Here is a 20,558-nt window from a genome sequence, read left to right as displayed (position 1 = left end):
TTTAAAATAATGCTGAAATTATTTACACATAAATTACTGATAAGGCCCAGGATTTTATTTTTGCTGCTCACCGAAAAATGTAAAAAATGTGAATCTGATTTTTAGAGCTACCCACATCATCTAGCAAGAGACTAAAAAAACCACAACTCCTCTCCTTTTCTCCCCAAACTCATATTAGAAACAGGCCAAGGATGCTGAAGTACAGAGAAATGGACAGATGGGTCCTTATCTGTGCTGTACATCCCAGACCCTGGTAGTTTAAATAACTTTTATTTCCATGATTCATAAAAAAATTAAGTTAAAACAATGAAATCAGCTTAAACAGAGGTTAAACTTTGATATTACTGAGCTATGCAAAAGGCGCCTCTGCAAGTAACTTAATTCTCCATGTGGGATATAGCTGAGACAGGATCTAAAAGCCTCAAGAAGAATAGGGCAGGGGTTTTTGGAGGGGATCTGCCCCTGAGCACAGGATGCTCTCTGCCTGGAGATGAGCACTGAAATGAAGGAGGTGTCTTTGAAATGCTCCACCTGAGCTGCTTTGCCCCTTTAAGAAGAAAATTCTGAGTTCTGAGGGAATCCAAGCCCTGGTGCAGAGCACAGACGTTGGGAAAGCTTCGCTGTCGTCATTTTTGTTTCTATGCCCAAAGACTGTACCCAATAAATCAGACATTTTCTGCCTGTTGCACTCTTTAATGCTCTGGGCTGGGACTCTCCAGCTCAGGTTGCAGACAGAAATGTTCACCATGGGGCTGCTCAGACCCCAAATCATGGCTTGTGTTTGTGATGGGATGGTGGATGCTGAACCCACTGGACACAGCATTTTACTCTTATCCTTGTTAACTACTGCAGTGAGTGGTTATAATCTGAGTTTCTTGATTTCTGAATTTGGATTTCTTTATAGATTTGTTACTTCCATGTCAGTGCCTTCAGCAGGTATAGTCAGGAGACAAAGTAATTTTTTTTTAAGAGTTTCAAGGACTGAGCCACTTCTTGTGCAAGTAACATGACTTAAAATGGTCAGTTGTTTGATATTTATCATGGCAGGGACTGCAGTCACCACAGAAATAAATTCTCCCTTTCCACAAGTCTGTCACTGATGAATAAACACAAATTATGAGCATCACACTTCACAGAGAGAGGTGAAATATATTTAAAATATTTTTAATATCCTAAATATATATTTTTATATAACATATATATATTTTATTTTTAATTATTAATAAATACGTTTTTAATTTTATTTTTAATATAAATCAATACTTTAAATATAAATATTTTTGTGAAATACAGCTATGGATACAGAGCAGTTCTTTGATGGAGTTGCACATTTTTGGGTTTTTGTGTTTTATCTGGTGCTGGTTGCTTTCCCAAGTCATAACAATAAACTAAGATGAGGTCTAATGCTGTCTAAGAGGTGGTGAACACCTGATGGCTGCAGTGGGCTGTAGTTTTCTGGAGATGGGTAACCCCTGACTTGCTCTTGTTGCAGAATTTCTGCTACACACCTGTTACCATGGGACACGAAATAATACAACACGGACATGCAGTTTTCTCAAGGTAAAAAGAGAACTTTTAATTTCTGACTTTGACATTTATAGATATCCAAAAGTGACAGTGGATTGGAGGGTGACAGTGCCACCTCTCCAATGACACTGGACAAACCAACAGTCTATCAAATTTCTCTCTTCCATAAATGACCAAAACAATAGGCTATTTACAGAAAGTGTGTGAGAAAGTTCGTTACAAGAATATGAACACCAGAAGAAAAACTTAAAAATCAGAGCAACACACACCCTCCTGTCAGTCTGAGCAACTCCCCCAGTGGTTTATCTGCAGATTTGCGAATAACCCACGGATCCTGGGCGAGCCCTTGCACCTTGCATGGCTGGGGTTGCAGCAGCACCAGCGCCGCGCCTTGCTGACAGCTCCTGCTCTGCTGCTGCCAGGAGCTCACACCTATTTCCAACTCTCATTTTGCCCAAAGAGACATTATTGAGGCTGAAAGAAACATTTGCTCAATTTCTGCTTTTCTCAGATTGTTTTCTCTTAGAGGACAATTTCCTAAACAATCGCGCTGCCCTTAATGAGCAAAGCCCAGAGTGTTTATTGTAACCTGCTTTGAGCTGCTGGCAGCTCCAGAGGAGGAACAGAGCCTGTCTTGTGCCAAAAAGTGAGTTCTGGGCAGAGCAGGGCCGAGGTACAGGAGCAGGGCAGCGTTAATAAAAACACTGCAAATGAAACGTTAGCGCGGGGTGCTGAAAGAGCTCAATTTTATTTTGTTTTCACACATTAGGTTTTGCTTAAAGCAGACAAGTACCAGGGAGAGTGTTCTGAAAAGAGGCTTTGTATAGGAGCTGGGGCTCTATCCATCAGATTTGTCATTTCAGGAATGCAGCCAGATGTATTGACTTACTAGCAATTGCATTGGTGCCATCTGGCCTGCTGGAGGCTGTATTAAAGATGGAAAAAGCTGAACAGAAAGAAATGAAACTTGTTCATCACGCCATTACCCTAGCTGCTTATTTAAAGAGGGAAAAAATGTAACTTCTTGGCAGGGGGCATGCTGTTTGAAAATAAAATAGGAGGTCTTAAGGACCACAAGTCTCAAAACCGAGCACTGATGTTTATGTGCAGGCTTGAAAGCTGGGCCTCGCTGTTGTCATTTTGTGTATTTTTTTTTAATTTTAATGGAAAAATGCTTTCAAATCCTACTGTTCCGAGTAATGGAGCAAAAAAGCTCCCAGAGACCCCTGCCTGGTCCACTGCAGGAACCAGACACTTTATCCTTGCTCACTGTCAGTGCTCCCCATAGCAGTTCAGCTGCCTGAGTTGCCTCCTCCTCTCAGGAACTGAATTTGTAGGTGCTCTGCCTCCTCTTGCTGTTCCAGGAACAACTGCAGAGATTTTGGATCATTTCAGACTTATCAGCATCCCTCTCTGGGCAGAACTGCTATTCCTAGTACAGCAGTAGTAATAACTCATTCCTTAATAGTGAAACTCCTAAATGTACTTAATTTAATTAATAAATCACATAAATCCATGTTCCAAGTGTTTCCTTGCATTTCATATAGCACAATCTTTTTCTTAATATTTTTAGGATCAGGGATGATGTAAACATTTATTGACACTATAGAACTTTTTCAGTATAGAAATGTATTATGGCTACAGAGTAAGAAATGTTCACCAGCCTTACTGGGGTGTAATTTTAAAGATGCCTTTATTCATATTTAATTCTACAATTAGTCTTCCTCAATCAGTGCCATCTTCTTGGGAAATTATTCCATTCATTTCACAGAATAAAAGTATGGGTCTGAACCACCTCCCACCAGAGCTAATGGAATTTGGACTGACTCCTATTATAGCCCAGGGAACAACTCCTAGGTATTTTCACCCCTCAACCTTTGTTGAAGGACAGAAGAAAGATTTAATTACTGAAAAGTAATACTTTGTTTTGTATTTAGTTTTCAGTGCTCTCTCATAGACATACTAGTTCATTTACTGTTGCAATTAAAGTTGTTTACAACTACTGACAAAAATGATGAAACAAAGGACCAGAGTGTTTTTTTTAAAAAAGAAATATTTTTCTGTTCTGCTCTGTTCTCTTCCCTTCTTTTGTTTTTGCTGTTTAAGATAGAAAGCTCTCGAGGGCAGGGAAGTAGAACTTTGTAAAATGCTGAACTATTTGTGGGTGAAGTCAGTGTTTTAGCACTCCTAAGCACATGTGTTAGAAGAATACATGATAGTTTTAGGATTTCTACAACCATGAAACCTCCACTATAGCACTGCCAGGGTCTTCACTGTGGGTTTTTTTTTTCCAACAAGATGAGAAAAGCCGGCACCAATACTGGAAAAGTCAACAGTGACTAAATACCCTTAAAAGAAGATGTAATGTTCTTACTCATACCAAGTCATGGAGCTGTGTGAAAAAAGACCAAATTCAGCCTCCATTAAAGGTCAGGATAAAGATTTCTGTCCACTCCAGTGCAGTCTGGTTTGTTCCTTCCAAGGGAACAAGGAGCAGCATCCCCTGGCAGGAGCATGAGCTGGTACCACACTGTGCTCTCCTGTGCACAGCCCTGAGCTCCTCCAAGAGTGCTCCTAAGTGGGACTGGACTGAAAAATTGCCAGTGCTTGGACCAGCTCAGGTGAAATCCCTTCTCCATCTGAGTCTGGAGAGTGTCTGTGCCAGCTGTGACAGCCCCTGATTGTGTTTTGTGTTGATCTCACCCCAGCATCCTGCATTAGGACAGAGCAGCTCCACCTGAGCCTATAAAGTGGATTTGGGATTGCCCTGAGCAGCTGCTGCTGCTGAATGCCTGCTGAGGAGCAAGGAGGTTTGTTGCCCCTTAGCTTTCAGTAATTTGCAATGTTCTGAAAATTATTTTAAACAATGTTGAAGGTTTTGTTCCCCCATCCCAAAAAAATCAGTATCTCTGGTAGCAATGTCTGGATTATTCCCCTCAAGGATTAATTAAAGGGCTTAATCTCTGTGCCTTCTATTTTGTAAACTCAGAATGCTGGCTTTATTATTGTTAGCAGTAATCTCATGATCCCAAGCAGGAAGGAGGGAGGGCTCAAGCATATGACACAGGGGACAAAGTGCTCCCCTGGCCAGGAACCGCTCGCTGAGCGGAACCGCGAGGGGACGCGACATTCTGGGACAAGGAAAACATTGAAAACATTGCCCTTTCCCTGCAGGGAGCCCCTGCCCATGCAGAGCCTGCCATCACACACTGGCAGCCCTGCCAGGAGCAGAAACACTCCCAAAAACCGTGGTTGAGTTCTGAGGGAAAGAGGGCAGAGCATAAGCTTGGAGGTTTAAAGGGAAAATTGGAAGGGTGGCAGGAGGAGTTCAGATTGGTGTTGTGGAGGATGTCGCAAAGGCTAGAAGTAAGAAGAATAAACAAATTAACAAGCAATGTTAAAAAATACAGGCAAGTAAATATATTGCTGAGAACAGTGTAAAGTGGCAAATCTTCCACCATTTTTATCATTCACTTAGCATATTTTATATATCATATATCTGCACAAGTAGAAACACCTTCACCGTGTCTTTTAGCAGTATAGCATCCATAATATAGAGTAGTAAAAGGTGTGAGAGAAGGCAGGAAAACTTTTATTTTGTGTCTAGAGTGGTTTATTCGTTTTCTTTTTTTTATTTTTAGTGCTATTTTAACACCCAGCAACAGAGAGTGAGAGCTGCTGGTGCTCAGAAGGCACAGATTCCATCTTATCTGGTGAGTTAAAGCGGGATTTTTAACCTGGGCTTGAAAAAGTTCATTGTACACCAGAAAATTTAAGAGAAGATCATGTGGAGAAATCCCTTTAAAAATATCTAGAAAACCTGGAGCAGCACATGTCCATAAATAAATATTTAAACCAAACATGGTGTTTTAGTAGCCTTGGACCACTCTGGAATCAGTGGATATTTTCTCCATGTATATGAGAGTAGTTTTTTGTCGGTCTGCCTTTTATTAACATAAACAGGCTAGTGGTGGTGACATAGGTAGTGACAAAAGGTGTATTTATGGTAAATAATGGACTGACAAAGGGGAGAACTGTGCAAGGGACAACTTTCATGTGTACTTTTTTGATGATGCATGACCTCCCCTTACTCCACAGCTCTTTTATCATCTCTACATGAAAGAAACATGTTTTAACCCAGCTCAGGTGGACTTGATAGCTCTATCTTTGTAGCCTTTTCTGCAGTACTCCCCAATGGCTGATAATAATATGTACTCAACCACCTTTACGCCACTGTTGTGTCAAATTGGGAAAAATATAGTGGTTTCCAAAACTTGAAACCCCTGCATAGGTGACAAGAGAAAATAGGAAGTGTAAATCCAGGCAAAATCCTGGAGGTGGCCAGCAGGTTTAGTGGCAATGTGAGGGGGATTCAATGCCTCTTTCAAAGAGGGCCTCCACACAGACTTGCTGACAGCCTGCACCATTACTGTTTTTCTTGTTGGGAGTCTGCACTTTCAAGGAGAATCCTGCTGCCTGTGGAGGTGTGTTCAGGTCAGAAACTTTTAACCATTGTATAGAGGAAGATAAGACAAAACTCAGCTGGTTTGTTCCTGAAACTCCCCTGGAAATGAATCCCATGGGGTCAGTGAGGAGAAGGTCCAGGTGAATTCATCAAATCCATAAATTTCATACTTTCCTGACATAATTTTCACCCTGCTTCGTGTGAAAATGCACCATGACTTCAGCTCACCAAGGCTTTGTTGCTTCTACCTGGAGGAAGGAAGGTCCAGTCCTTTGACAGTATTTCTTTTTCGAGTCCAGATTTCCAAGATGAAACATTCACTTTGTGTATTAGGATTAAAATTAATAATTCACAACTTAATGAGGAGTTGATCCAAGATCTGTCACTCCTGCCAAAACCAGGGTCTGGTAACTGAAAGGGCTGTTGTTGTCTTTCTCTTTGATAAAGTTCAAGTTTCTATGCTATTAAGTGGTTTATTGTGCTTAAGAGATGTACTGAATTTATTTTTTAAAAGATGTTGTTGCTTCTTTTTTTTTTCCCCAATTAACTGACCACTTTGCTCTGTGCATTTAATGACAGTGGTACTCTGAATTTCAGGAAATTGAGTCTCTTATTCTTATGCTGTTCTTTTCCCCCACTGCATAATGCCTGTTTTAAGCACAAAGGCAACCTGGATTTTGCAATTAAAAGGAGAGTAATTTGATGATGCACACACAGAGCAGTGGGGCACGTGTGTGTGCACATAAACACTGCAGTATCACATGGAAGCTCTTAATGAAACCCTTATGATAAGAATAATGCTCAGGTTACAAATGCCACAGCTTATCTGGTACGTGTGGTAGGTGATAATAACTCTGCAATTCAGCCAGGGTATGAAAGCAATTTCAGTAAACATAATACCTGAAAGCAATTTTCAAATCATTCCCTGATTTCTAACGCGTAATAATCTCCAAAACAGTTGGGTTGTTTTTCAGATCCCATTTCCAGTTTGTGTTGGTGGATTTTAACCATTTAACCATTAGTGCCACATTGCTTGCCACATCAAATCCCTCAATTTCAGTATGTGCTACTTTAGAGGGTTGCAGTGACTTTTGGTTTCTTGTTTTCTGAGTAAACCCTCCAGCAGAATGCTCCTTACACTGGAAATGCTCCTTACACTGGAAACAGAAACACGACATGGAAAACAGGGGCAGGTCAATTATGAATTTAAATGAGGCAAAAATCAGCTTCTCTGCACTGAAAGCCTTTAAAGATTTTCTGAATAAGAGAAGTTCTGACCATGCACGTGGGCTGTTCCTGAGGTCAGTGCAAACCTTGGCCATTCCTGTTTGGCCTTTCCTCCTAAAATTTAGAGCTCCTTGGAAGATGGAGAAATTGCACCTTTCCTTCTAATCATGCCACAATTGTTCTTCTACCTTTTCCAAAAGTTGAGGAGAAGAATCATGCCCTTGCACCATTTTTCTCTATCCTCTGTGCCCTTTTTGCCCATGGGCAGGGAATAATGGTCCTTAATCCCTAAGTATGGAAGGGATTATGAAGCATGAAGCTGCTCAGCTCTTCCCTCCTGCTCAGGTACCCACAGGGACAGTCCAGCCTGGCACTGCTGAAATTACAGTGTTGGACATGAGCAGAACAGTATCAACAGCATTCTGAAAGGCACAGCTTTGCTATCCTGACATAAAGGCCTTACACTATTGAAATTCTTCTTTACCTGTGCCAGGAAAATAATTGGAAGCATATTTAGCTGTATGGATGTAGAAACCTACAGGAATTTCGTTGGTCTTGTGGTTAGCAAAGGAAAGTTGTGGAGAGACATTTAAACCAAGAGTTTCTACAAGCTCCTGTTCATGTATTCATGTTCCTGGAATTTGAGAGAATACATTTGACAGCACACTCACTTTAAAAGCTGGGTATGAGGTTCTTTAGGATTGTTCTTGTGTGTCTTTGTCTGCCTCAGTAATGTTTTTGGAGAGAGAATTCTGGTCACTCTTCAGGGTTTGTTCAGGGAAGGCAACTTAGACCTATTCAAAGCTGGTGCATTTCTAACTTGACCACAATTAGATGCTTTTCAGGTAATCTCAGCTTAGCTGAGCTTTTTGCCAAGCAGAATCTCTCAGAATGCTGCAGTTAAAGCAAAGTTTCCATTCAGATCAAAGTGTATGGGCTGGCTCTGTGTTATCACCTGACAACATTATCATTGGGAATATTAAGCTGTCAGCAGCAGATCTGAAGGAATCACTTTCCCAGTCTGCAGTGAATTATAGAGGATGGGAGTCTATCACACATAAAAGTCTTTCCATTTTCTAAGACTGTATCTAATTCTAATAGTTTCAATCTGCCCTCAGACTGGATTCCTCTCTTGTTTTAAATCAAATGATCAAGAGACCTTCTAAGATCTTAGATTTGTAACCATCAGCACATTTTTGTGTGTATTTATGTTGTTTTTAAGATGCATTTAAATCTGCATGTGCCAAGCCTGTGTGTGGAGCCAGTGGTGTCTTTTTGCTGAAAAACCCTTCCCGTCTCTATTTCTTTCCTTTTCCTGTTGCATTCCTGATTAATATGTTGTTTGCATGGCTTTGTGCTAACACACACATCATGTGGGACTGAGTGTGGGTCAGTGTCAAGTGGGACAGGATTAGGATGTGGGAGGTTGCTGGCATTAATGCTTAGCAAGTAGGATTAGGATAAAGCTGTAATTGAACAGTTCAACTAACCTGGGATTCATCAAGAGATTTGCAAAAGCACATTAGAGTGGTCAATGAAAGGAAGTTTTAAACCATCAAGGCAGCATGGTTTTGCAAAACTCCAACTGCAGAGAGGCAGGGTTAAGCACTTCTCTTGTCTTGCATGTACAAATGTGAGATTTTTTTGCTGGTTTTGGCATCCCAATTTGTGTTTCTAGATGCTCAGTGATAGTGGGACAATGAGAAGTGAAAAAAAGCTTTTTCTAAGAAACTTCAAAAAATGGCAAAAATACCACAGTGTTTAATGCAATCTCATTAGTGACACGTAATCTGAATTTGAAGGAAGTTAGAAGTGATAAAAAGGTAAAAAAAAAAAAAAAAAAAAAAATTCAAAGGAAATTTAAAGAAGGACTCCAGGAATTCACTATTTACAGCCCCAACATTTCACATATTTTTCTAATCCTGTCAGGTTTTGCACAAGGGAGGTAACAGTGGCCAGGGCAGGTATCTCAAAATGTACGCACAGAGCACAGGTTTGTGGTGATGCTCTGGGCAGGGCTGTGTGATCCTCCACTGCAGAGAGCCCCTGACAAGCCACCCCAAAACTACAATGTTGAAAAATCCACATGCTGACAAATCCCTAAAAATCCCACCCTCTTTTCACCTAAATCTGCATTCCAGCCGCCAGGCCATTGGCACGCGTTAGTACAGAGAGCAGTTTCATTGTGTAACTTCTCTTGGCTGTGCTCAAGTTTTAGACTTTTTTTTTTTTTTTTTTAAAAAACAGGAACAAAATAATAGCTTTTGATGACATCATAGCAGTGGCTGAGATTAACCCTGCTCCCCTGTGGGGTGCTGGTGGGGTTTTTGCTCCATCAGCTCCAGGGATGTGAATGTTTGTGCTGCGCTGGCAGCAGGCCAGGCCCTACGATTGTTTTATGGGGTGTCCACTGTTATTAAGCCCCTCTGTGTTTTTTCCCCTTTCGCTTTTTACTTCTTTCTGTAACCAATTTGCATGACTTTATGTTAAATTTCACGTGCCGTGTGTCAGCTGAATTACACATCAGATCTAAAGATTCGAAGTCCTTTGAATTCTTCTTGGTGGCTACACTGTATTTACCATTCACTCACTCGTGTGTGATCAAGGAATTTAACAAGTTTTCAGCTGTTTTTCATGTCTGAGGATATCTATGCACAGTATAGATTAAAAAAAAAAAACAAACTGTAAAGCTCCAAAAAGGGAATATTTAGGGATAACTGGCAATAGGATTTATACCTTGCTTTATAACAATCCTCTTGTGTTCTGGCCTTTACGTGCATTCAGCAATTGCATTATTCTGCTGATTTATGAGGACAAAAACATCCATTCTTTATGTCTGTGAAATGCATAGCAGAGAGGAGTCTTGATGTTGTCTCAGGAGAGCCAGAGGGGCACTGAAATATACAGATCATTAATAAATTATCATCGTAATAATGTCAAGTTGCTGCACGCCAGGCTCCATGAAATCCAGAATGGGCTTGAGGTTGTAAAAATATGTATCCTTTCTTAAAGCCTTCCAATAATTTTCCTGTGGTTTGTATTATAATTTAGCCATGTTGATGCATTTCTATGGCTCAGTAAATATAATAAAATTATGTGGGTTGAGTCCCAATCTCAGAAAGTTTGAATTTCTAAAGATTCAGCAATATCACCAAATCTGACATCTTACTTTTCATCAGTTCTCCCGAGCCTTGCATGGGCCACCCATGAAGTTTCCCAGACTTTTGTCTGAGGTTTTTCTGAGCTGCTTTTTCTTGGGACTAAAATAGGTGTGTTGAGTAGGATTCCCATTTTTATTTTTGGCAAGTTTCTCTAAATCAGAGACAACAGAGGGCTGAGTGGCTTTCTCCTGCTCTCCCATCCAGCTGAAGTCAGCAGAGTAAAATGGTGCAAGGAGGGTCAGAGTCAGGCTCTCAGCCACCATAAATTTCCTTGTGCTGGTGGCAGTATGCTCAGAATGCTTTGAAGTGCTGCTTTGTCAGAGTTCACAACAGTTCATTTCAGCTCCAAATAAAATATTATCTGCCTTTGCTGGCTCTGCGGCACCAGGAGAGGTAACAGTGGAGCTGTTCTAGGTCGTTTTACAAATCCAGCTTTCTTACACTGGTTTCTTTATTGGAATTCGTGCAGGGCTCTCTTTAAACACAGCTCTGCGCTGAAGGAAAACAAAAGAGTGTTTATACAAGACAATAGGGCAGACATCATTTACTGTGTAGGGTTGATTCGGAGTTTATGCAGCTAAGACAAAGGGAAATGAACACCCCCATGTGGTATAACCTCTGCAAGAGTGTAGCTTTTGTTATTTTAAGGCATGAAACACCATACTTTTTAAAGTTTGAAATATTGGTGGAATAGACTCTACAACATGTACTTTGTTCTGCAGAACCCAAGCACAATAGTTTCCTTATGGCCTTTTAATTCAGAATACACTCAAAGCAAGACAACGTCCTCCTTTTCTGACACAGTTTGCAACATAGCAGAAAAGTCATTTATCCCAATTCTGAGCCTTAAAGAACTTTCAGCAGCTGATTTTTTTAATACTTTTTTTTTTTTTTAGCTCTGACAATGTCAGCACTAAAGCTTAAAATAAGCCCAGTTGCTGAACAGAATCCCTTAAACATTCAATCTTTAATTCTGATGTCTCTATCCTCTTTCCTTCTCATTGTGTGAAACTCTGAGTGAAATAGTCCCATGGGGCTCTTCCAAAGCTGATGAAGCTGTGTGTAAGAAAGGGTGAGGACAATGAGGAATTTCAGGAGCTGTGCACATGGAGGGATCCAACAGATTGCAGCCTTCCCACTTTTATCTCCCAACTCTGCATTGCTTTTGGGTGAAGGAATAATGTTCTAAGATAATTGGGTAAAGCATAGAAAATTATAAACTAAGCTGTTGAAGATAAAAAGGAAATTTTCCTTAAACTAAGATAAAAAGGATATTTTCCCTTAATACATTAGTGGCTGCAAAAAATAGGTCTGACTCCAAAGTTATGTATATGTGACCATCATGAATCCCCACAAAACTGACCTCAGAGCATCACTAATATGAAGCTACAGTAAATCCAAGGAAATGTCTGTACTGTCTGCAAGATTAAGAATTTATTTTCCATTTTTTATGTCTTTTATCCTGCAGGTTAATATTATATAATGTTATAATTATAATATTATAATATTATCTTGAATGCTTTTGTGCACAGAGGGTCAGGAATGTGTTTATGTGTAGCTCAGGAACTGGCATCCAAGTCTGAGAGGGTTTGTTGGCCTTGTCTGAGTTCAGAACCAGCTCCATAAATCATATTTGAGCCAGCAGTGCTGTACCTACCTATATAAGTAATAGATTTTCTGAAGTGAGACCTCTCAGAATCTGAATAGGTAAGTGGAAACCTGGAGAGGTCAACTGGTCCCAGAGCAGTCAGCTACTGCAAACCAGTGCTGACAGAGTTTTGCTTAATTTCTTATTGAGAAAAAACCAAAATTGGTGGAGAAAAGGGAATGTTTTATTATAAGGGTGCCACAGCATCTCTCAGTGGTTCAGCTGCTAATAGGTAACTACAAGTATTTGAACTGAAATATGTGCAGAGAGGGCACATTTTTCCATTAGTAATGTTGACTTTTCTCAGAAAAAAATTTCAGGTTCTGCAAATGCATCTCGCAAATCAGCTTCAGATGGACTATTTATTACTAAGAATTTGCAGGCTTGTGTGTGTAGAAGACATGACTGCTTTCTAAAGAGCAAAAGATTAATGCACAATTGTTCTCCTAGGGGCTGAGTGCTCCAGCCTTACCTGCCCCAGCTGCCTCCCAAACCAGCTACAGCAAGGCTATTTTTAGTGAGCTAGAGGCTGAAAGTTTCATTTTGAGAACTTCAAAGTATAAATCAAGATAGTTCAGTGATAAAAAAGCTTGGCTGGGGACTTCTATTGGCTTTTCATCATGAAATACAACATGAGTGGTTTGGTTGTTTTTTTTGGGTTTTTTAAATGGGCACAAATGTAACTTTTCGCTGGCTGTCAGAAATGGCTTGTTTCAGCTTCTGGTACAATTGACCATTGTGATAAGGCAGCGAGTTTGCTCTTTTTATCCACTAGAATGAATAAACACTGGGATTTTGTTCATCTTTTAAATCCATTATATGGTATTTCCCAGGGGAGGTAAGCTTTGTATTTACTTGTGTGGAAACTCTTTGAAATATGGCATTTTGAATCATCACCTTCATCCCAATGAGCAATTTCCAACAAACCCAAAATTTTCCTTTCTATGTAGATTTCAAGGGCTAATATATCTCCCTAATGTGAAGACACACTGTAAGTTTAATTAAATGCAGGGCTACTGCATGATTAGATCAGTAGTCTGTTTATATCACCAGTGCTTTCCAGAAAAAGTTTTGACAACCAGCTGCTGAAAATAGCTTCAGAAAACCCCCAATGAAAACCAGCAGTAAAAAAAAATCCCCAAGACTAATTCACAAAGTAAAGAAGGAGTAGCTGAAGACCCTATATCAGCTTAGGTTAATGCTGGCCTCTCTGTGGAATAATTTCTTTTGATGTTCCAAAGGAACTGTCTTGATGTTTTATATACTTGTTGTTTTATATCTCTTTAAAGCTATCACAGAGATTTGAGTGTGAAATACTTTTTCAATTTGTGACAGACCCTGGATGAGGACTGTACAAAGAAGAGATTTCAAAGAGACACAATTTCAGTATTTCCATGCGTGACAGGTATTTCTTTGGTAAAGTCTTGAAAAAGTTGTAACAAGTCAAAAAGAGAGAGGAGGTGCCACAAAAAAGAAATACTTCATAAGGAAGTACCAAGTTCAAGTAGAGAGATGCTGTCCTGGCATTTATAAACATTATCTACATGCCACAAATTGGCAGAAAAACTCTTCTGCATTATTGGTACCACCAGTGCCCGAGTCATTTATTTGCCATTGCTTAAGTTAATCCTAATTTTCCATTTTAATGCACTGGCATGAAAACTTAATCAGCCATTGCTTGGACAAACAACTACAGTAACTATTGAGACAGGAGAAAAAAAAAATCAACCTAGGCCAGTGCATTTCTAGTTCAAATATAATCTGTATTTAACCTTTCTTTGCATGGGTTAGAATCTCATATTATGGTCTCAAGACTTTTATTCTTGTTTTCCTAAATAATTACCTGGACTACCTGTCTTCGTGCTTGGCCATCAAACTTGCTGAGTTAGGAGCGCTGAGGAAAGGTTAATGTGCTGTCCTGCTGCTGATTATGTCAGAATGGGCTAGGTCTGTGAAATATAAATATCCAGGATGCCAAAGCAAATATTTCAATTCCCTTGTGCTCATTAGCAAAAGTTTATTTTAGGTGTGATGGGATGCAAGCTATTACTTGGAATAGATGGATAGATTAGGATGGGTGGAATTCATGCATGTGGCAGGTCAATATCTATTGGAACTTAATATTTCCTTAATGAAAGCTCAAAAATGCCTTAATTTATGAATACCTTCTTAGACACCAATATTTTGTTTGATATTTCATCACTCATAGGTAGAACTTTTTTCCTTTCCACCCTTTCTGGGTTTTCATCTTGAGCGGAAATCAGGTAAATCTATTAACTGGCTCATATTTCATGCTAAAAGGAGAATGACAGCCATAATTCAGCATGAGCAGCACATGGGAGCATGAACACCATGGAGGACTTCACATAACTTACAGAGCCTAAAGTTAAAGCGTGAGCAGCCCATCAGAATCTGAGGAAATATCTGGTGCATTCTTGTTTCTCTTGGTTAACAGCGAGCTGCCATTCAGCCTCAATTAAACTGCCAGAGTTGTGAGATAATAACAGCAGGAAATTCTTGAGAGATAAATTCAAGATGGTAGCTACAACTGGACTTCTCTGAACTGATTACAGTCCGAATTGTACTGTGAAGCATGGCTGACATACTTGACTTTTTATTGAAAATGCAGTAGAAGAAAACCTCTTATCTCACTTCACTCCCCAGTACATTCACTCCTGAGCTTTGTCTGCAGCCTGCAGAGGACAGGGTTGATTTGAGCTGCTGATGTTTTGAGCTCCTCCTGCCTCCACAAGCGCTCGTGTCGCTCTGCCTGGCCCTGCCTTCTGTGGCTGTGCCAGGGTTTATCACCACTCACTCCTGGACAGTGTCAGTGGTGCAGTCACTTCCTCTCTGCCAAACAGCCCTAACATTCACCAGACTTCCCTGCACGCTGCAGAGCAAGTCAAGTATCATTACCTGAAATGGTAAAAAAAAAATAAAAAAAAATTAAAAACAAAAAAAAAAAAAAAAAAAAAAATTGATCCTGTTTATGGAAGGAATTTTGATAGATGCTGAACGCCCCCTTGAATGATTAATGCAAGGAAAAGTTGTCATTTTGGATATCATAGCCAGATTGCAACTGGGTGATGCTTCACAAAAAAACTTATAGAAGCACGATCCTCATTTTCTTCTTTTACTACCAAACTACCTCTATTTTAAATGGCAATGAAATCCAAGCTAACAAATGATGGAGAGGTGAACCCAGAGATGTGTCACTGCCCAGTGCAGTGTTAGCAAATAGTGGTGTAGTGGAAAGTGACAATTCTCAAACAGCCATAACTCCCAAGCCATCTCTTCTTTTTGCTAAAACACAAAATGTGTTTTATTAAGGGAGCCACATGGGAAAAGGTGGAACTATTAAACCTCAAAGTGAATGCCAAGGCAGACAGAAGTGTTTGCATGTATGCAACTGAACGTCTGGGAGGTAAAAAAAATGTTATTTTGGGGAATCCTGCGAAACTGAAACAGCTGTAGAACTGTTGTTGAAGATAAACATTTTCACCTCAAAGAAGAATTCCTTGGTGGTTGGTGACGAGATACTGATGTTTGCCTTTGGAAAACAACAACGAGCTGCCAACCACACCAAGTAGTGCATGCACACTCCAAGTGTTGCATCTTTTTATTCACTTAGGCTCGACTCCATGCAAGAAAATAATTCTCATTTCTCACAGGGGAAGGGAGAGGTTGTAAGTCAGAGCCTCCCAGTATTCCTGATAATGGATCAAGACAATTCAAAGCACTGGCACAGAGGATTCCCAGCATTTCTCTTGGTATTGGTCGGAATATTGATATCTGAGGATGTTTTTTGGGTAAAGCAACCTTGTGGCAGAGCCACCTCCACCATGTGGAGAGCAATAGAAGCCAAAACCCTAAATGGGAGGTAGATAACTCTTCTGTGATTGTGATATTTTTTCCAAAATGGATTGAAATGGAATTTTGGTCTATAGGTATATTCAGTGGGGAATGTTATTCTAACAAGACTTTTTAGAGCAGAACTTTTCCCCTGGGTTTGGACTGGAAAACCCATGTGAGGCCAAAGAAAGCTTCATAATGGAAGTTTTGTGAGAGAACTGTGCCCTGACAGAGATAAGGCCTCCATCCCTGAAATATTTTTGCACAAATATCTTCTTATAGAATTCTGTATAACCCAGACCCCACATATCAGTTTTGTGAAAACCGATCTTGCTCATAAAAATGTTCTAGCTGACCAAATCTGCATCTCACAGCTTTTCCAGCTCTGTTTTGGAAAACCCATTGCCTACAGGGTCCTTCCTTGGTGGATTCAGCAATTATTATATCTGAGGGAATGAGGAGAAAGAATGTGCTCCTACATCTCTGGAATTTATGGCAGCCTCTGTGTGTTTTCAGGGTAGGCAGGGCTGCAGCCACCAGTCAGAGCTTGCAGTGCTGAAGGATTCCACCTGCAAGCTGAAGCTTGGACATGCAGAGCTTCCAAAGCAGTTCTGAACCATAGAGAGGGGAAAAAATAAGAATTATTTTGCATCTCCCAACCTTTAGTACTCCTGTTTTGTCACCTCACAGGCAGTTGTGACTAACTATGCCCAGCTATTCTTTTCGCAGTTCAGCCTCTGAGATTTCTACTGACCAGAGAACCCAGCTCAGGAGCTCTGGGTTTGGCACCAAATCTGAGCTAAAACAAAAATGTGGCGTTTAGGTGACCCAGGGGACATGGGCAGCTCTGATCTTCAGCCAAAGAAGTACTTGTGAATCTGTAGGCTTAGAAACCAGGATTTTCCAAGGAAATTAAGAAATGTCTCCACAACAGTTTAATGCTTAAGGTGAAATGTCAGAGGAATGGAAATTCAGTGTTCATTACACACTACATTTCTCTAGCTTTTGTGTAAAAAGCGCTCAGGTTTAAAGAACAAAAAGAACCAAATTTATTATTCTTCACTACACAGTAGCATCAAGTTTGCTGTGATTTACGCAATTGTTGGTTTATTCATTTCTGTTTCTTTTTTTGTTTTATTTTTTTTTTTAGTAAAATGGGAATTTAGCCTGTTAAACAGCTGTTGTCTGATAAACCTTCTGAATTCATTGAAATATTCAAGAGTCGAATACCCTATAAAGTGACAGCGTTTCCAAGTAAACATAGATAAATATTTTCTCCGTATTTCCTATAAAATTGAGCAATGAGGCAATAGATTTTGCTACTTTGCAACCTCAGGTAAAATGACATCTCAGTAGCTAATCAGCCTCAACTTTTCTGGCACTTGTCTTAGAAACAGAATTGTGTTTCACAGTGAGATTTTATGGAGAACTGTATGCAACAAAGAGGCACAATATCAGCATGTCCTTACATCCTTTCTTCAAATGAAGGGTATTTCTGAAAATGAAAACCTGATCCGTGCTTTGAAATGAATGCAGACTTTGAGATTAATGTGTTATAAATCCAATTTGCTCACATCCTTCAGTGTCACACTCCCTGCAGCAGCAGCTTGGAGAGTGGATGAAGCCTGGATGGCGACTAAAAACTTTGGAGAGGCTCTGCAGAGCCTGGGTGTGAAAAAATGAGATTTGAGCAGAGCTTACTGAAGCACAGATTAAAAGGCACAGTTAGAACTGAGATTAAGCCTCATTTCCACAGGCAAATGGGAAAATGGAGGAAAAACCAGGAGCTGTAGTGATATTTCTTTAGTGATATTCTTGAAGGAGATCAATATCATCTGCAGAATTAGCTGGATGTGGATGGAATGACCTGCTAAGCCAAGTCTCTTTTCTCTTTCCAAAGCCTGGGAAACTAACACAAAACAATCCTTTAAAATGCAATTTTATGACCAGATGAAAATGAAACTGTGGAAAATGTATCACTGCAGGCACATCAACTTGCTTGCCCTTTGCTGCAGTGGCTGATGATAACTTGCCTCCTTCCCAAGAAAGTAAAAGAAAAAACAAAAGCAAAGAAAAAAGAAAAAACCAAAAAGTTCAGTCAAAGGAAAAGTTGTCTCATCAAATATTTTTCACTTTGTGCAAGCAGCCTGCAGGATTCAGCTTGAGTTTAGTGAGAGTAATTCCTCTTGAATTTAGTGCTGCTTTTGCACTGACAGTAAGCTACAGAGGTGATAGGAAAATCCAGGCACAATCCCAAGTGAAATCCAGGCCCTTTGCCTGTTTGACCTCAGCTGCTGGGATCAGGTTTGATGTTTTGCATACCCCACTCTGGTCTTTGAGTTTGTTTTTTTTACCATGCAAATAGTAGCATTAAAGAAGTTCACAATGAGATAAGGAACTATTGCATGCAGCAGAGATTAAATGGACACCTTGGTTTCTCTGTTGTCCATTTCCCAAAAGTTATTGGGGTTTTCCGTGGCCCTTTGGCTCTTCATTATATGTTTGTTTTGGTACCATGAGACATCATGGTCTCACAGGGGACTTCAACTTACCAGGTCTCTGTTGAAAATACAACTCAGCAGAGAGGAAATAGTCTTGGAGACTTATATAAGATATTAATGATTTTTTTTTTTTCCCCTGAAAGGGGTTATGAAACATTGGCACAGCTGCTCAGAGCAGTGGTGGAATCCCCATCCCTGGGGGGATTTAAAAGCCCTGTAGATGTGGCATTTGGGGATGTGGTTTAGTGAGGGGCTTGGCAGTGCTGGGTTAATTGTTGAACTTGATGATTTTAGAGGTCTTTTCCAACTTCAGTGACTCTGTGACTCTATCACAGCATTTTATTTTTCATATGTTGATAACCTGGAATGCTGTGAGCATTCTTCTTTTTGGAGGTACCATGAACAACGAAGCATCTGTTTATAGGGGTCCTTTAAAAAAGACATTTATTAGATGCTTGTCCAACTGCTCAGAAGCTTAAAGTGGGCTAAAAGTGAATAGTGGAGTGAATCACAAGCACAGAATTATTGTCACCGTTTAGGTGAAACTCATGTTGCTGAAAATGTTGCTGGGGTGAGTCATCAGGTGGTGGCACATTTCCTGCTAGAGATAGAAACAATTTCTTGGTTGAGTCTTTTATTCATACCAGAGACGTGTGTTGGCAGAGTCTGGCAGAGTTTAGAGGAAGTCTGTGCAAAGCACATAAGAAACTTTTGCCTGTAAATGTTGGGAAGACCTCTCCCCTCTCAGATTTGTGCCTGTGCATGACCCAGAACCCACTTGAGTGCTTTGATCTTCACCTGCAGCACTTACTCACAAAACGTGGTTTAGAGCAAACTGCTGCAAGTTGCTGCTTGAATGTGACGGATGTCACCCTGCAAGAAAAGACAAAAATCCCTTAATGTATGTTTTTCTCATGTATTCTGGCAGAAGATTGAATGGTAGCAACCATGTGACTCAACTCTTACTAGCACTGATTTGAGAGAAGATGGATTTGTACCTTGGAGCTATTTCCTTGTGTCTCAGTAAACTTTCTTTCCATTTTTTTTTTTTCAAGTAGAAAAAGCAAATATGTATAAAGGACCAAATAGTTTAGTAGTTAATAATTCATTCCTGACTAGGGTCATGCCTGGTTTTTGGTATTTTCAGTCTGGTTATCACAACCCTCATCTTTCCTTACATTTATCACTGCATGCCTGTATTCCTGAACAGTTCATGTCACAATAGTTGCTTCTCTCACAGTGGTTTGAGACCTTTTGTTTATTTGTAAGCTGTTGCTAGAAGTTTTCAAGGAATAATGATTTTTGGACAATGGGCTGTTGTAAGGATGATGTTACTTTGAGAAGGTCAAGCTTTTGCCAAGTCCCTGGCTGAGTATAAAACGTGCTGGTGTGTGATCTACAGGCACCAAGCAGAGGGAAAATCAGATGCTCTGAGGGATGCTTGGGAGAAGTGCTTGAGGGAACAAGATGTGCCAAAATCTCATTACTGGAACTGCTGTTTCATCTCAGGTGTGCTGCTGTCACTGCCTCAGAACAAATCCTGTGTCAGCCCCAAACCAGTGATCAGCCCTGGCTGGGTCACTGCTCAGGATCGTCTTGGATGAGGAGGAAAAGACTCCTGGAGATTCCTCCTGGCACGGACATCCAGGGACAGATTTAAACTTCAAACCTCTGAGTGGTTATTGATGGAACTTTGCTGTTTCCTGGCTGGGTGCCTTTGAGGCCTCAGGCAGCAATGGGGTGCCCACGACCCCTGGGAAGCTTCCATCAGAAGTTTAGCAGTGGTGAATTATTTTTGGAGTTTGGAAACAAACCCTAGTGCTTGCAAATGCTCTTTTTTTTTTTCAGAATGCAGTTATTATAAACACAAGGTTACACCAGTCTGCCACTATAGCCTTGAGACCACCCTTTCTACCAAACAAACACAGACTGTGGTGGTGTAATTGAGTCTAACTGCGTGAGAGATAAACACATAATGAAAAAGGGTCCTGGATGTTGAGTCCCTAAGGGTTAGGGTGGAAAGAATGGCTTAGGTTGGACATTGAAGTGCCACAATGGTAATTTCCTGAAATACACATCAAGTTTGGGGCTGAGCTCCCTACACCTTGAGCTTCCCCTCTAGACAGAGCACCAGGCTCTGGGTTGGAGAAGGTGCAGCACCAAATAATCTCAGTCAC

General features: G+C 40.3%; 1 long non-coding RNA gene across 1 annotated transcript in view; it reads left to right on the top strand.

The window, feature by feature from the left end:
- Positions 1-1,491: 1,491 nt before the first annotated feature.
- Positions 1,492-20,558, top strand: part of LOC131561489 (uncharacterized) — a 106,328-nt gene continuing 87,261 nt past the window's right edge. Inside the window, exons 1-2 of the long non-coding RNA XR_009275072.1 lie at positions 1,492-1,560; positions 5,169-5,240. This is a non-coding gene — a long non-coding RNA (uncharacterized LOC131561489). The remainder of the gene's footprint in view (positions 1,561-5,168; positions 5,241-20,558) is intronic.

This window comes from Ammospiza caudacuta, chromosome 9 (genome assembly GCF_027887145.1).
Source record: "Ammospiza caudacuta isolate bAmmCau1 chromosome 9, bAmmCau1.pri, whole genome shotgun sequence".
In the NCBI taxonomy this organism is placed as follows: Eukaryota; Metazoa; Chordata; class Aves; order Passeriformes; family Passerellidae; genus Ammospiza; species Ammospiza caudacuta.
The sequence above is the reverse complement of the archived record's forward strand: the minus strand, read 5'-3'. Positions and strand labels throughout refer to the sequence as shown.